A 17,749-nucleotide genomic window follows, 5' to 3' on the forward strand; every position below is an offset into this window, starting at 1 on the left:
TTTATAAAGCACTTTGAAATCTTCAGCTGTAAGGTGCTATTCAAGTACAAATTATTTAAAAAAAATTGCTTCTTACTCACTCTGCCTTTAGTGGGTTGGTCTTTTTCATTATTGATGAAAGATATATCACACGTAGTGGGCCCTTGACTAATGGTTACAGTCCAGTTTGGTTTAACTATTTCTGACTAATCTCATTATTCTATGTACTCAATCACTTATTTGATAGGAATTTTTATGGCTATAGGAAAGTAAAGCAGCTTACATTGCAGGAACAAGCTGTTTGGTTTGCAAGTTCTTTATTTAGCAATTTGCGTTTTTAAATATCTCTTCTCTCTCCTCCTCCAGCCCAAATTTCTAATATTTGCAACTAAAAGAGAATACATAGATGCATGCCTTTCACTGTGGTGAATGAATGAAAGGGACTATTGACTGGTTATTGTACTGGGCAAGTACAAAGTCTGCAGCAATATTTACTGCATTGTGTTCTGTTCTCAAAAATGACTATGGAAATGGCATTGTAGGTTTCCACATCAGAAACTTCTGTATCAAATGTCCTTAATTTGCAGAAAAGGTTGTTTTTTCTGACTGCCAGCCCTGCTGACTGGGGGCTTGATTACACACAAAAGTGGACTGGAATAGCTATTGTGGAAGAAGCTATTCCTGAATAGCTAACTATGTGGACATTCAGAATAGAGATTTCAGATGAGAAGCTATTGCAAAATAGTTATTACAGAATAGCTTATTCCAGAATAGCTATTCCGGTCAATGTCCCCATGTAGACAAGCCCTCAGCCTGGGATCTGAGAGTTAAGCTATCATTCTGTCTTTCTTAAGCATCATAAACATTTTCTTTTTTAAATTCTCCAAGCCAAATTATGGCCATGGTAACCGGGTGGAATTTAGTAAACAATTCTGTTAATATATAAGAAGTAAACTCAGCAGTGCTGGCTCCGCAGTTGTCACAAGAGTGCAAAGCAGTAAAAAAAAATTTGTCACTGAAGTCAGCAGCTCTGACTGAATCTACACAGGGAGCAAATCTGTTGAGTAAGAAGCTTCCATTCTCTATGGTCACCTTTCAGAGCACATCTGTACTTTAAGCTTCACTTCCCTGGTCATTTTTTCAGCAGTTCTCCTCCTCCCCTCTGTTATTGTCTTGGGGGCCTCCACAGGCCTCTGTCCTTGGTCCCTCCTCTTCTCCATTTTCACTTTTTCTCATCTGCTTACACAACTTTACCATATTTATCCCAATGATTTCCCGACAGGGTAGATTTGATTTAAATCAAATCATGATTGATTTAAATCACTAGTCAGGAAGACTCGATTTAATCCTGGTTTTCTACATAAAAGTGCATTCTTGTTGGTTGTTAGAACCTTAATACATATTCTTCACAACTCAGAGATAAATGTAGGTTTCATTTTTAGAAGGTACACCCTATACATTTTAAAGGTGATTTATTTTTAAAACTTTTCAGATTAGTTTTACAGCTATATCAGAAAATGAATGATTGTCTGGTTATTTCATTTACCAAAGGTAATTGAAGCAGATATTTATGAAGTCATTGGGATGCAAACTATTTCCAGTTCAACAGGTTAATCATTAATATTTGGAGGATTTTCTTGCCATGCTGTATTAGGAGTAGAACATCACCAGACATAAAGCAACAATGTTATGTATTCTGGATTTTTTTTCTCCAACAGCAAACATAATATTTTAACAAAACAAGCATATGAATTTTTGAATGTAGTTAAACATTCAGGTTTTTTTAAATCAGGTTTGTTTTTGTTAAAATTGTTTTTAACTAAAATAGTTAAATTAAATATTTTAAAAAAAATTAGCTCAACTGTCAGCCAGGTCAATAATGAGAAACTTAAAATATTGACTTCTGCAGCTAACTCCGTCGTCTTCATCTTCATTTTCCTGTTTGATCATAATCTGGAAAAGAAAAACAAGCTTTCATAGAATCATAGACTTTAAGGTCAGAAGGGACCATTATGATCATCTAGTCAGACCTGTGCACAACACAGGCCACAGAATCTCACCCACCCACTCCTGTAACAAACCCCCTAATCTATGTCTGAGTTATTGAAGTCCTCAAATTGTGGTTTAAAGACCTCAAGGTGCAGAGAATCCTCCAGCGAGTGACCCATGCCCCACGCTACAGAGGAAGGCGAAAAACCTCCAGGGCCTCTGCCAATCTGCCCTGGAAGAAAATTCCTTCCCGACCCCAAATATGGCGATCAGCTAAACCCTGAGCATGTGGGCAAGACTCATCAGCCAACACCCAGGAAATAATTCTCTGTAGTAACTCAGATCCCAATTAATTGCCAAAATTAGGCTATCCCATCATACCATCCTCTCCATAAACTTATCAAGCTTAGTCTTGAAGCCAGATATGTCTTTTGACTCCACCACTCCTCTTTGAACTTCATTCCTCTAATGGTTAGAAATCTTCATTTAATTTCAAGTCTAAACTTCCTAATGTCCAGCTTATATCCATTTGTTCTTGTGTCCACCTTGGTACTAAGCTTAAATAATTCCTCTCCCTCCCTGGTATTTATCCCTCTGATATAGTTATAAAGAGCAATCATATCTCCTCTCAGCCTTCTTTTGGTTAGGCTAAACAAGCCAAGCTCTTTGAGTCTCCTTTCATAAGACAGGTTTTCCATTCCTTGGATCATCCTAGTAGCCCATCTCTGCACCTGTTCCAGTTTGAATTCATCCATCTTAAACATGGGAGACCAGAACTGCACACAGTATTCCAGACGAGGTCTCACCAGTGCCTTGTATAACGGTACTAACACCTCCTTATCTTTACTGGAAATACCTCGCCGGATGCATCCAAAGACCACATTAGCTTTTTTAACGGCCATATCACATTGGCGGCTCCTAGTCATCCTGTGATCAACCAATATTCCGAGGTCCTTCTCCTCTGTTACTTCCAACTGATAAGTCCCCAGTTGATAACAAAAATTCTTGTTATTAATCCCTAAATGCATTACCTTGCACTTTCATTAAATTTCATCCTATTACTATTAGGCCAGTTTACAAGGTCATGAAGCTCTTCCTGTATGATATCCCGGTCCTTCTCTGTATTAGCAATACCTCCCAGCTTTGTGTCATCTGCGAACTTTATTAGCACATTCCCACTTTTTGTGCCAAGTCAATTATAAAAAGATTAAACAAGATTGGTCCCAAAACTGATCCCTGAGGAACTCCACTAGTAACCTCCCTCCAGCCTGACAGTTCGCCTTTCAGTATGACCCGTTGTAGTCTCCCCTTTAACCAGTTCCTTATCCACTTTTCAATTTTTATATTGATCCCCATCTTTTCCAATTTAGCTAATAATTCCCCATGTGTAACTGTATCAAATGCCTTAATGAAATCGAGGTAAATTAGATCCACTGCATTTCCTTTGTCTAAAAAATCTGTTACCTTCTCAAAAGGAGATCAGGTTGGTTTGGCACAATCTACCTTTTGTAAAACCATGTTGTATTTTGTCCCAATTACCATTGACCTCAATGTCCTTAACTACTTTCTCCTTCAAATTTTTTTCCAAGACCTTGCATACTACAGATGTCAAACTAACAGGCCTGTAGTCACTTTTTTTTCCTTTCTTACGTTAGCAATTCTCCAGTCATACGGTACAACCCGTGAGTTTACAGATTCATTAAAAATTCTTGCTAATGGGCTTACACTTTCATGTGCCAGTTCCTTTAATATTCTTGGATGAAGATTATCTGGGCCCCCCAATTTAGTCCCATTAAGCTGTTCAAGTTCAGATTCTACCTCGGATGTGATAATATCTACCTCCATATCCTCATTCCCATTTGTCCCTAAGCGCTTCGTTAAAGACCGAGGCAAATGTTTAGGTATTGGGCCATGCCTAGATTATCCTTAACTTCTACTCCATCCTCAGTGTGTAGCGATTCCACTTCTTCTTTCTTTGTTTTCTTCTTATTTATATGGCTATAGAACCTTTTACTATTGGTTTTAATTCCCTTTGCAAGGTCCAACTCTACATGGCTTTTGGCCTTTCTCACTTTATTCCTACATGTTCTGACTTCAATAAAGTAGCTTTCCTTGCTGATCCCTCCCATCTTCCACTCCTTGTAGGCTTTCTGCTTTTTCTTAATCACCTCTCTGAGATGCTTGCTCAGCCAGCTTGGTCTACAACTCCTGCCTATGAATTTTCCCCCCTTTCTTGGGATGCAGGCTTCTGATAGTTTCTGCAACTTTGACTTGAAGTAATTCCAGGCCTCCTCTGCCTTTAGATCCACAAGTTCTTCAGTCCAATCCACTTCCCTAACTAATTTCCTTAATTCTTTAAAGTTAGCCCTTTTGAAATCAAAAACCCTAATCCCAGATCTATTTTTGTTTATCCTTCCATCTAGTTTGAACTGAATTAGCTCATGATCACTCGAACCAAGGTTGTCCCCTACAACCATTTCTTCTATGAGGTCCTCACTACTCACCAAAACTAAATCTAAAATGGCATCCCCTCTTGTTGGTTCAGCAACTACTTGGTGAAGGAATCCATCAGCTATCGCATCCAGGAAAATCTGAGCCCTATTATTATGACTAGCACTTGTCCTCCAGTCTATATCTGGGAAGTTAAAGTCTCCCATGATCTCACAATTCCCATTAGTGTTTACTTTATTTAAAAACATTAAAAAGGTCTCTATCCATATCCAAATCGGATCCCGGTGGTCTGTAGCACACCCCAAGCACTATCCCAGGGGAGGCTTTCTTTTCCCACGTGATTTTTGCCCAGACAGACTCTGTCTTATCTATTCCATCACTTCTTATTTCTTTACAGTCTACCTCATCATTAATATACAATGCTACTGCTACTACACTCCTTTGCCTTTATTTCTGTCTTTCCTAAACAACACATACCCTTCAATACCTGTACTCCAGTCATGACTACTATTCCACCATGTTTCTGTTATCCCTATAATATCTGGTTTCACTTCCTGCACCAGTAGCTCTAGTTCCTCTATTTTGTTACCTAGGCTCCTTGCATTAGTGTACAGACATCTTAATTTTTGCCATTTGGCTTCAGTGACATTCTTTACCCGATTAGGCTCAGACATTCTACCACCAGTATCACCTATTAGACTGGTATCTACACTACTCTTCCTCCTTATGTTCATTCTTATACCCAGGGCTGTATCCTTTCTTACTTCATTTTCTTCCCTCTCAATGTTAAATTCCGGCGTGGAGATTACCTGGACATCTCCTAACCATCTCCCCCAAATTCCTAGTTTAAAGCTCTCTTAATCAGTTGTGCCAGCCTCCATCCTAGAAGTCTATTTCCCTCCCTACTCAGGTGAAGTCTATCCCAAGAGAACAGTCCTCTGTCCATGAATGCTTCCCAGTGGCCAAACATCCCAAAGCCCTCCTTATAGCACCACTGCCTGAGCTATCTGTTGATCGCCATAATCTTGTCACACGTTTGTTGCCCTTCTCTAGGAAAAGGCAGAATCCCATTAAAGATCACCTGAGCCTCGATTTCCTTAAGCGTCTTCCCCAGCCTGGCATAGTCTCCCTAGATACGTTCCAGCGAGAATCTAGCCGTACCATTTGTTCCCACATGAAGGACAATCAGTGGATTCTTTCCCGCTCCCGTTAGGATCCTCTTCAGCCTCAGGTCCACATCTTGTATCTTAGCACCCAGCAGACAGCACACCCTTCTGTTCTCCAGATCAGCTCTAATTACAGGCCTGTCTATTCTTCTCAGTAAGGAGCCCCCAATCACGTAGACCTGCCTTTTCCTGGTGATGGTGCGATTCTCCGGTCTATCCCCTGTTCCCTCTGGCTGCAAGTCCTCTCAATTCCTATTGTCCCTTGCAATTCTCTGCTATCCATCCCGTAACCTCCTGGGGCTCATATTTGGTGGTGTTATCTCCATTGACTCTTCCCCTCTTCCTATAGGACTAGCTGCTCTTCTCTTCTTCTTTGCCCTCTTACCTTCAGCGACCACCTGCTGTGCCCCTTCTTCATTTTCCAACTCCACAAACCTGTTCCTGAGCTCTATTTCTCCTTCACTAGCCCATCTTTTCCTCTGCCTGGTTCTCTTAGTCACATACTTCCACTGTTCACTTTCCTCACCCAGCAGTCTCCCCTCCCCAACCTTCTTTGGTCCTGCTTCCATCTGCAAATCTGAGCTTTTCCCTTCAGCCTGCTCATGTCTTTGCTCCATTATCTGCTTGAACCCCCTTCTAAACTCAATCAGAGTTTCTACCTGCATCTCCAATCCTCGGATCTTTTCTTCCATCAGCTCTATCAGGTGGCACTTCATGCAGACAAAACTCTTTTCAGGTACCCCCTCCAGGATCATATACATTCCGCAGCTTCCACATCCAGTCATTTTCACTGTGTCTTCCACTGCTGCCTCTGTATCTGTCATAGCCTTCCCACCTAAAACCTGTTAGTCCGTGAAACACAAACAAAACCAAAACACCACCACCCACAGCAAAACAAACTCCAAACAAGCATCAGAACACTGCCAGAACATCACACACTCCCTTCAGTAGCCTGTCTATTCCTCTGTCTAGCTCTCTTAGTTTTCCCCGCAAATTCCCCTTGTAAACTCCCACTGAAACTCCCCTGTTTACAGCTCTGTTTGCTGGCTCCTGTGCCACCGCAGCTGTCTGCTATTTCAGGTGCCAAACTATTTCTCAGTTTGGAATGAATTAGTCCAAAGGAAGAAAATATTCTTTCTACACCAGCAGAAGTAGCTACTGCTGTTAAAAGTGAGATTATCACTTCAACAGTCTCTGAATCCAAGTACTTAAGCGACTTCCACCAATTCACTGGTTAGACTTGCTTTAAAACATCATCAGCAAACATATATTTCTTGAATGGTTCACCCTTAGCTCTGAAGTTTATTATAGTTGGCATTATGGAGGGATAATTGCTGGATGTCCATGTCATAGCCAACTCCTCTTCTTCAGCAGTTAAGGTTTGACCCTGGTACTGAGTATTGAGAATATTTGCAAGAAAATGAGCTGGAGATAGTGCTTGTCCCATTGGGGTTTTTTTAATGTTTGTAATTTAACTTGGTCATTGCATATTTCTCTTTTTAAGATATCACTCAGTTCCTTCCAAATTTCAACAGCGTCAGCAATAAAACAGCTATTTCCCCGCATTTTGTTCAAGACTACAGAAATAAGCTTCAGGGTACTCAGCAAGTGTTCAACATTTCTCTTAAGCCCAATGTTGAGAACTTTGGCTGTGATAGTGCCATCTATTTTTTCACAACTTTGTTCACAAACTATCATCAGATTAGACCAGTTCTTGATATAGTGCTCAAAACAGTCCACTACTGAGTTCCACGTCTTGTGGGAAAGTTAGCTTGGTTCCTCCCACTTTTTTCAGAGCAACTGCTGCAAAGTGGTTGTTACGGAAGTATTTTGCAATTTCAACAACATTAGCCTTTATTTCTGGAACACTGAAGTCTTTGGCTAGGAGGTGCATCAAATGAGCACTGCAACCATATGTTATTAGCTTGGAGCTCTCTTCTAAATAATTTCTTCTCATCTTGGATACATTTGCAGCATTGTCTGTGACCAAGCTGTGTACTAGACATTTGAATTTGTTTTCACAGTTTGTTATAGCTTTTATTGCTACTTCTTGTAAGTATTCTGCTGTGTGTGCATTTCCTGATGTATCAATTGTTTCTGTAAGGAAGACATCCCTTCTTCTGTTGTCACACAACCACATACAACAGGATCATTGTGGACATTGCTCCACCCATCAAGACTCAGGTTAACAATTTTACCCTCTAGACCTTTTGCACACTGCTCAATTTCTCTTTCATACACTTTATTCCGGAATTTGCCTGCAACATCTGCTCTGTTGGGTGGACTGTATCCTAGTCTTAATGACTGAACCATGTTAATGAAAGAAGAACAGGAGTACTTGTGGCACCTTAGAGACTAACAAATTTATTAGAGCATAAGCTTTCGGCTGCTACTCTGAAACATGTTAATGAAGTGAGGGTTCTCAATCGTACAGAAAGCAGAATTTGTTGCATAAACAAACTGCGCAATTTTTTCATCAATTACCTCTGTTTGTAATCTGCTGGTTCTTATCACAAACTTATCTATGGTTGTTTCTGGATGATGGAATTTTTTTTTTTCCGTTTTGCTACATGTAAGATACTGTGGCTATGTGACATACATGATGTGACTGAAACACTATCAGAGACGTGCTGGCTGCCATTTTCTGCAGCTCCCATTGTCCGGGAATGGTGAACCGCGGCCACTGGGAACTGCTGAGGGCTGTGCCTGCGGAGGGTCAATGTTAGCAAAATGTCTCATGGCCCGGAATCAGATTACCCTGATGGGCTGCAGGTTGCCCACCACTGGCCTAGATTATCTTCAGTGCCCATCACTCTGATGACATCCTCCTCCTTTTCCAATCATTTTGCTTGTTCCCCTGTTCAACTGCATCATGTTCAAACTCCTGGGCCCAACCTTCAAAGCCCTTCATAACTCTGACCCTCCCCATCTATCCACTCTCATCTCCTATTGCCTCAGTCCCTCCCCACTTTCTCTCCAAGGATGCCAGCCTCACCCTCTTGCTTGTCCACTCCTCCCACAACTAGCTTTGTGCTTTGTACTATGCCATCTTTTCTACAGAGAAGGCACTCCTTGAGACTATCATGATCTGTGAGACTACTTCTTCAAATCCATTCTCAAGATGCACTCCTGCCACATTCCTACAAAAAATCATCCAAAGTTCAATGGCTAAGATGAGGGGCTGCTGGTGACGTCTAATTTTTTTTCATGTAATTGCAAAGCTAAAGATATACCTATCTCATAGAACTGGTAGGGACCTTGAAAGGTCATCGAGTCCAGTCCCCTACCTTCACAGCAGGACCAAGTACTGTCCTTGACAGATTTTTTTTTTTTCTTTTTGCCCCTAGATCCCTAAATGGCCCCCCTCAAGGATTGAACTCACAACCCTGGGTTTAGCAGGCCAACGCTCAAACCACTGAGCTAAAAATGTATTTCATCATCTCATGCTCTCCCACCCTTTGTGTGTTACTCATCTTAGACAGAAGTGCTTCAGAAAGAGACTACCTCTGTATTTATACCACCATGCCTATCACAACAGTGCCCCCATCCTATTTGGGGCCTCTTGGCAGTACTGTAATATAAATACTTAATAAGAAAGGCCAATGTACGGACAACATATCATGGAGGTGATCCACTGAACATCATTTTTAGCTTCAATTCCATGTAGAGCTGTGGTACTAAATTGAAGTCATTTTACAAAATAAAGCTAAATCTCTCTGAAAATTTCCCTCACAGAGATTACAATAGCGCTTCCTCCCCACAGCCGCCCTCAAAGCAATGCATTTTGTTGTGTGACAGCATGTAATGTAATCCAATACCCTCAAGTATTCTGGGTATATTGTTTAACAAATGGACTGTGAAATGGATTTTTCAATGTGGGCGGGTAGTGGGACGAACCCTGAATACGGGCTATACTGACCTCTTACATACTCAGCATACATAAGCCTTTAATCATCAATATGGCAATAATGCTGATAGTCTGCAGTCTTATGCAGCCGCTGCAGAGAGAGAGACTTGGCTTCGATACTTAAGGAAGTTTTCCAAAAGAAATGGCCTGTCTAGTGGATGATTTGTCCCTTCCCCCCACTCAGATTCTTGACTAAAATCCTTCACAGTGTACTGCTCAAAGGGGTAACTCTTCAGCTGCTTTAATGTAATTAATATGAGACTGCATTCCTTCAATGGGCAATACCACCATGCCTGTGACTGCATATCAGACTGGCATTTTAAAAATAGGCTGGGGGCTGTTGAATGGCAGCTTCTGCTACACTGTTTGTGCTAAACCTAGATGGGATTGCTAAGAATGATGCTGTTCTCTCTGTGAATGTAATCTGAGAGAATCATTTGTCAAGAAGCCTGGAGGCGGTATGCTGAGTTGGTTTGGACATGTGTGACAGATGAATGGGAGCTGTGTTAGCGAGTGGATGCAATGGGAAGGGCAGAGGATGAGAGGAAATTATCACTAGGTGACAGAGAAAAAGACAAAACTGTGGCCCATTTGTAAAGCTGATGAATCTAAACAAAGCAAAGGTATAACTGATCTTACTTTCCAAACTCCTCATGTAGAATCGAGTCACCCATGGTGAAATGAATCACCTTCATTTCCAAACCAGCATATTTAATCTCAAAAGTACACTTCCTTGACTGACAATTTAGAAAGAACTCAAATACTTTGCCATAGAGCATTATTGCTTTCACTTTTGTCAGAGGACACAAAAAGCTGAGAACTATTTTTTGTATAAGCCGCAACCAGAAGAACGGTCTTGTCAGAAAATAATTTTGTCTCTGATGCTCTTTAGAATGATTCTCTAGTGGCAGCAAAACAATTATTTTCCTCGTTCCTGATGCCTCCTTCACTCAGAGCACCGAGACTGACTACATAAGATTTACTAATCATGTCTGGACTGCACTGGCATCTATTCAGCATTGACTAGACTCTAAAATTCCTATCCCCACACACACACTGGGCTCCATGTAAACCCTGAGATCTGTCCTCTGGGGCCAGTCTCTTTGATTGTTTGAAGTTTTGGTCAGAAATATGCATGGACTATCTCCAGGACAGTACAGGTGTAAGGACCTTGCATGTGGAGAAAAAAAGATGATAGTGTGATGTATTCTAATAGTAGTAGCTGGCATGAGAGCATGGATGGTCTAAAGTGGATAGGGCATTGACCTTAGCTGTGGGAGAGCTGGGTTCAGTTCCCAGATGAGTGACAGGTTTCATGTATTACCTTGGGCAAGTGACTTCTTTACCCTGTCCCTCAGTTCCCTGTCTGTAAAATGGTAATAATGTTCCTCTACATCAGAGGAGTGTTCTGAAGATAAAATCCATTAATGATTGTGAGTACTATGGTGATGAGGTCCATATAAGTGCACAGATTAGGAATGTGAAGATCTGGTATGCAACATGTTAAAAACAAAGCTAAAAAAGTGCTACAGCCACCCTTGCTGCTGCCCATCTTTCTCGGTGTTTCCCCTGCAAAACATTCAGAACTTCCATTTCGCTGAGTTGATGTTGCTTTGATTCCAATCCTCATTTCAGATAGAGATGGCAAGTGTGATGTGACTACAGAATCTGGATTCAGTGAAAAGGAAATGTTGCTCATCATTTGTATATTAATGACAGTGCATCTCAGTGTCTTATGGTGAGTTCACATTTATCTTGAAAAGGAGCACTGACAAAACAGAATCCAGAAGGACTTTGCTTATGAAAGCATTTGGGGAGTGAGTAGTTACCCAGCACCACCTTCTGGGATCCCTTAAAAAGAAAACAGCAAGCTCATTGTAAGGTCATACAGTACATTCCAGCAAGCAAATCAGCAATACCTCGTGGTCAGCAGTACTAATGCATTGTAAAGTTCAAAACAAACCTTTTTCAAAATATAATAATAATAATAATTAATATTAATCTCCAGATTGACTGTCCTTTAGCAACTGTATCGCTCACAGGGGGTTGAGGAAATGACAGCGTGTTCCTTCTAGAATACTTTTATTTTGCACTTTGGCCCAAATCCTCAAAGGTAGTAATGGAAGTCAGGGGCCTAAATATCACTGAGGATCTGGGCCTTTCTGTCTCAAACAAATCAGATTTCAAAAGTCTCTGTCACACAGAAAGAACAGGAGTACTTGTGGCACCTTAGAGACTATTACCAGCAGGAGAGAAAAAAAAAAACTTTTTGTAAGTAGTGGTAATCAAAATGGCCCAATTCCAGCAGTTGACATGAAGGTGTGAGGAACGGGGTGGGGGGTGGGGGTGGGGGGGGGGTGGGAGAGAGAGAGGAGAGGGAATTCTTGTCAACTGCTGGAAATGGGCCATTTTGATTACCACTACAAAAAGTTTTTTTCTCTCCTGCTGGTAATAGCTCACCTTAACTGATCACTCTCGTTACAGTGTGTATGGTAACACCCATTGTTTCATGTTCTCTGTGTATATATATATATATATCTTCCTACTGTATTTTCCACTGCATGCATCCGATGAAGTGGGTTTTGGCTCACAAAAGCTTATGCTCAAATACATTTGTTAGTCTCTAAGGTGCCACAAGTACTCCTGTTCTTTTTGCGGATACAGACTAACACGGCTGCTACTCTGAAATCTGTCACACAGAGTGGCACCAAAGCTGAATGGAGACCAACTTCTGTCTTAATTTTGAATCTCCTTGCTTGTCTCAGTTTGTGTTGTGCTAATGCCAGGTAGTTTAACTGCCTAATTTGCCCTCATACATTTTATAATCTGGTAAAAGGTTTGTCTGGGTTAGTCTGTTTATTTATATAAATCCAACTGCTGAGTTAAAAGTGTAGCCACACTATATATAGGATACACCAACCTGTCTCTACAGTAGTAGCAGTTGCCTAGTAAACATTATTAGCAGCCCTGCACAAATTCTTGATATCACTGGAGAAAAAATATTATTTTTTTGTCAAATAGAAAAAGACTAAGGACTCCCCCCCCCAATTCTGGAAACTGCTTAAGCACTCCTGTCTCCTCTCTGTCTCACAATAAAAAAGGAAATAATCCTGGGAGTATAGATGAGCTGACATGATTGAATGTGAAACGCCCATGACAAATACATGAGTGCATAGTTTTTATCTGTGTAAAATGTCTCAAACGGTTTAATTTTATATGTACCAAAACCATCATTTATTAGAGTAAACTTGTACCAAATTTAATCAAAGCCTTTCACTTCCTGTACATGTGGAGAAATTAATTAATTAAATACAACAAGTTGTTTTTTTAAACACATGGAAACTTAAAAACTGCCAAACAATACATACATACATACATACATACATAAATAAATCTCAGCCTCAACAAGACATTCCTGTTCAGTTTTTAGTGTAGGGTGAGTTTTGTTTATAAGCTTGCTGGTAAGCTGACTGTTAGTATGAAATGTGCAGTGTACTATGTGAATTTTGAATATTATTTTGATACTGTGAATTTTAAAATTTTGTGAAATCACCCAGAGCATGTGATGGACACTTGCTAATGTTCTTATAAACCAAATCAAAATAAAATAGTTATTTTATGTTATTTATTTAATTATTAGGGAACCCCACACCTAGCAATCGCGTTAACAGCTCTTTTGCAACATTAACATCTCATTAGCCTATGCAAACTCCTCTAATATATAGGAGTGCTCCCAGCAATAACATTGCACTGAACACAAATACATTCCCAGAAAAGCAGGAAACAGCTTAACAATCAAGTCTCATGACCAACTAAATAGGGAAGAACTACTGTGGTGTTTTCCCAGGATGTTAAAAAAATTTCCATGTGGTTTTTCTGACTGCTAAGAAGATGATGAGTCTGTAATGTTATTACTGGAACATCTTTTCTGTGTACTGTAGCAACTTGTCATGAACCTAGACACTTTATCTGCACTGTGGAATTTATTCTCCCTTGTGTCTCAATATTTATTTTAGTTTTAAAGTGAACTTTTAGTTCTTGTGAAAGGTGCCAGATTGAGAGACTGGGAATGTTAGTCTTTGGTTTATCCAAAGAACATGTTCAGTATAGCACAGACAATGGCAGTGCAAGCTTTTCCTTCTTGGCAATACACCTTGACCCTGGAGGAGTGGCATTTTGGAGGAAGTAAGACCACCTCTAGAGGCATAGAAGTATTTAATTCTTCATTCCATCTCTGACATCTCTGCTGAGGCTGCTAGTGAAGGTGTTTGTCGATGCTACTTGTGACCTGGGGTCAGCAACGTGTCCGTACACAGACACAGGTGTCCGTGGTAAAATTTTTGAAGATTGTGGTAATTTTTTAAAAAATTGAATGACTGAATGACATAACCCAACTCCTCCAATGTCCGTCTCTAAGTATGGTAATTTTGTCAAGTGTCTGTCATACCAAATGGTGGTGCCTAACCCTGCTTGTGACATAGATGCCTGTCTACTAGAAAATGGAAAGAGATCTCCAACCAGAACATCAAAGAACTGTTTAATGTTAACTAAAACTAATGGCTTTTAATAAACAGCATTCATAGACAAATTCAGACAGATGTTCTAGAGGTTATATGTTCCTTATTTTACATATGGTCTATTGCATATTAGGGGATGCACTAGCCCTATCCCCTGCTCCTATACTTACTGGAGGGGATACTTTTGAAAATGTAGGCCATAGGAGATGAGTGTTCAAAGGGTCAGGCCTGTGAGGTGCATAGAGGTTGTATCTTCTGGCCATAAGACATGTGACCAGCTTTTACTATATTTACTTTGAGTATACAGATAACTATTGCAAAAAGAAGGGACAGCGATTTTATTAGAAGCCAAAGTATGAGACAGTTCTGAAATGTCTGAGGGAACTTTGCTAGAACAAGATATTTAGAGACCTGTTGTCTTCTTAATGCAGCAGATATAAAATTCATATTATAATTGTCAAGTTAGGCATAAAATAAATGGGAGAATACAGCCCTTAGTTGTAGTTAATTTAAATTATAGGTATAAGGAAGCTGAGAAAGAGATCATGATAAAATTGCAATAGGTATAAATCTATAATAGAGAGTTAAGATTATGTTCATACAAGTAATCCCTGTTTAAAAGATTGTTCTTCTGGGGCTCAATCCTATAAAGCACTTAGGGCCACATTTTTATAGGTATTTAGGTGCCAAAAGATGCAGATAGGTACCTAGCAGGACTTTCAAAAATGCCTAAGCACAATCAATTAGTTGGCTAGTGGAATTTTCAAAAGTACCTATGTGCATCTTTAGGCACATAAACAGTGATGAGCTGCCAAAATCTTAACAACCAGTTCCCTATAAAAAATTCTGATTTAAGGGATGTGCCACAGTATGTATTTTTTGTACCAATAGGGTTACCATACATTCGTATTTTCCGATTTAAGAACCAAAAAAGCCTGACATATCTGGGAAAATATGGATGTATGTTAACCCTACCTAAAGTTCTTTTTTTAAAAGATGGCCTGAACTAGAAATGAGCTCCGTTTCACATGTGTGGGTCCCCGCCACTCCCTTGGGGTGTGCTAGGCTGACCAGATGTCCCGATTTTATAGGGACAGTCCTGATTTTTGGGTCTTTTTCTTATATAGGCTCCTATTACTCCCTACCCCCTGTCCTGATTTTTCACACTTGCTGTCTGGTCACCCTAGGGTGTGCACATGTGTGGGTCTCAGCTGCTCCCTGCCCTCCTCATTGAAGCAGGTGTTCAGGATTACTGCCTGGGCAGGGGGTGTGGAGCAGGCTGGATACTGGAGGGTGCATGGTGGGCTGGAGGCAAGTGGGTGCGGGGTTGGCTGGAGATGGGGAGGGTGTGGAGCTGGCTGAAGGCAGGGCAGGGGCTGACTGGAGGTGGGGCAGGCAGGGCAGGGTGGTGCGGGGCTGGTTGGAGACGGGTGTGTGAGGCTGGCTGGCTTCGGGCAGGGCCACAGGAGGGTGCGGCAGGGGTTGGCTGGAGACAGAGGAGTGCAGGGCTGGCTGGCTGGCTGGCTTCGGGCAGGGGGGTGAGGCAGGGGTTGGCTGGAGACAGGGCAGGGGGTGTGGCAGGGGCTGGCTGCGGGCAGGGGGTGCAGGGCTGACTGCAGGCAGGGCAGGGGTGCAGGACTGGTGCGGGCAGGGCAGGGGGTGTGGCGGGGTTGGCTGTGGGTAGGGTGGGGGGGCAGGGCAGGGGGTGCGGCAGGGGCTGGCTGCGGGCAGGGGGTGCAGGGCTGACTGCAGGCAGGGCAGGGGTGCAGGACTGGTGCGGGCAGGGCAGGGGGTGTGGCGGGGTTGGCTGTGGGTAGGGTGGGGGGGCAGGCTGTGGGCAGGGGGTGTGGGGCTGGCTGGAGACGGGCTGGCTGCGGGCAGGATGGCGGGTACTCACAGGGAGAGCGGCTCAGAGCAGCCCGAGCAGCAAGACGCAGCCCAGGCCCAGCAGAGCAGCCGGGGACCTACCAGGCAGCAGTGGGAGCCCCAGGGCCAGGGGAGCAGCAGCAACAACAGAGCTCATGCCCAGGGCCAGGCGGCAGCCCACATGGCTCCCGCAGCGCCCCCAGTGGCCGGAGGAGGAATTACATCACTCCCCGGCCAGAGCCCATCAAGACCACTGCGCCCCCTCGCAGGGAAGTGGGTTAACAACCGGTTCTAAAACTGCTTCAAACTGGTGCGAACCAGCTCCAGCTCACCACTGCATATAAACACCTTAAAACATGGCCCTTGGGCACCTGCATAATTTAAAGTAATTAAGACTATACTTAAGTACTTAAACACATTTCTTAGGTCTTTGCTGGATGGAGTGGTCAGTCCCTTCCAGGATCAAAGCTATGAACAACTTAGGAGGAGTGCATTTACCTCAGATATATACAGGTTATAAAGGAGGTTGAATCTCATAACTTGCCTTTAACCAGACTACAGGCTGAGTAAACATTAACATGGATGACAGAGGAGCAGTGAGGATGTTTACATTCAATGACTGCCAGGTTGGTGCTGGAATGTTTTCCTCTGGGCCTAGCAGACTGACACCAGGAAAAGGGAGTGAGATTCTAGGTTGATTCAAGTCAGCAGGGCCGGCTTTAGGAAGTGTGGGGCCCGATTCGAACAGTTTTGACAGGGCCCCCACAGGGATGAGTAAAAAAAAAAAACCCACGTGGGGCTTGTACTCACCGGGCGGCGCTCCTAGACTTTGGTGGCGGTTCCTTCACTCGCTCCGGGTCTTTGGTGGCACTGAAGGACATGCCACCAAAGTGCCGCCAAAGTCCTGGAGCACCGCTGGGTGAGTAAAAATTAAAAAGGCGCCTCTAGCCAGGGAAGGGATTCTCTGCCACTTGCCCCCCACTCTGGGTGGCCCTGCCACTGGGTGCGGGGCCCTCTTAGGCGCGGGGCCCGATTCGGGGGAATTGGTGGAATTGGCCTAAAGCCGGCCCTGCAAGTCAGGCTGATCACTAGTGCGTATTTCACCTTTTGGAAAATGCGTGCAAATGGGGCCAATATCTGCTCTCCTTGCTCACACAAATAGTTCTTATGGCTACAATGGGACTATTTGTGGGAATAAAGCAAGAAGGTTTGGCATCTAAACATTGTTTGTTTGATTAGCTGCTACTTATAGCCAGCACATGTACATTTAGTGGATATATACAATGATTTGTTTGTGCAATTAATAAAGTCTTTTGGAAGCTATTTGGATCAAAGGTGGCCATCATGCCAAAGTTGCCTTGTACTCACTCAACTATCTGTTGTCTCTTGCCTTAGATTGTTAGCCCTTTGGAGCAGATACCATCTTTTTGTTCTGTTTGTACAGTGCCTAGCACAATAGGGTCTTGGTCCATGACTAGGGCTTCTAATCACAACAGTGATATAATAATAACTATAGATTTGCAAGATTATGATTGTTATAAGTGGTGTATGGTTTAGCGGTCTGAGCACAGGATGTGGTACCAACCCTAGCTCTGACACTTAAGGCCGGATGTTGCAAACCCATCCTCATGCAAATATCCCAGTGAAGACAATGGTTTCCTTCCACGTCAAATTGGATAGCACTTCTTTCACAGGGGTGTTGTGAAGCTAACTAACCTGATATTTGCAAACTATTGTCAAGATTAAAAGCAAAATGTGGGCTTGTGTAGGAGTGAACTGACTCCATGCGAGAAATATTTGGGACTTTTACTGTAAATGTCAAACGTGCAGGTATATGCTAAGATACTAATCACACAACGTGAGAGCAATTAATT

Source organism: Malaclemys terrapin, chromosome 2 (assembly GCF_027887155.1).
Source record: "Malaclemys terrapin pileata isolate rMalTer1 chromosome 2, rMalTer1.hap1, whole genome shotgun sequence".
In the NCBI taxonomy this organism is placed as follows: domain Eukaryota; kingdom Metazoa; phylum Chordata; order Testudines; family Emydidae; genus Malaclemys; species Malaclemys terrapin.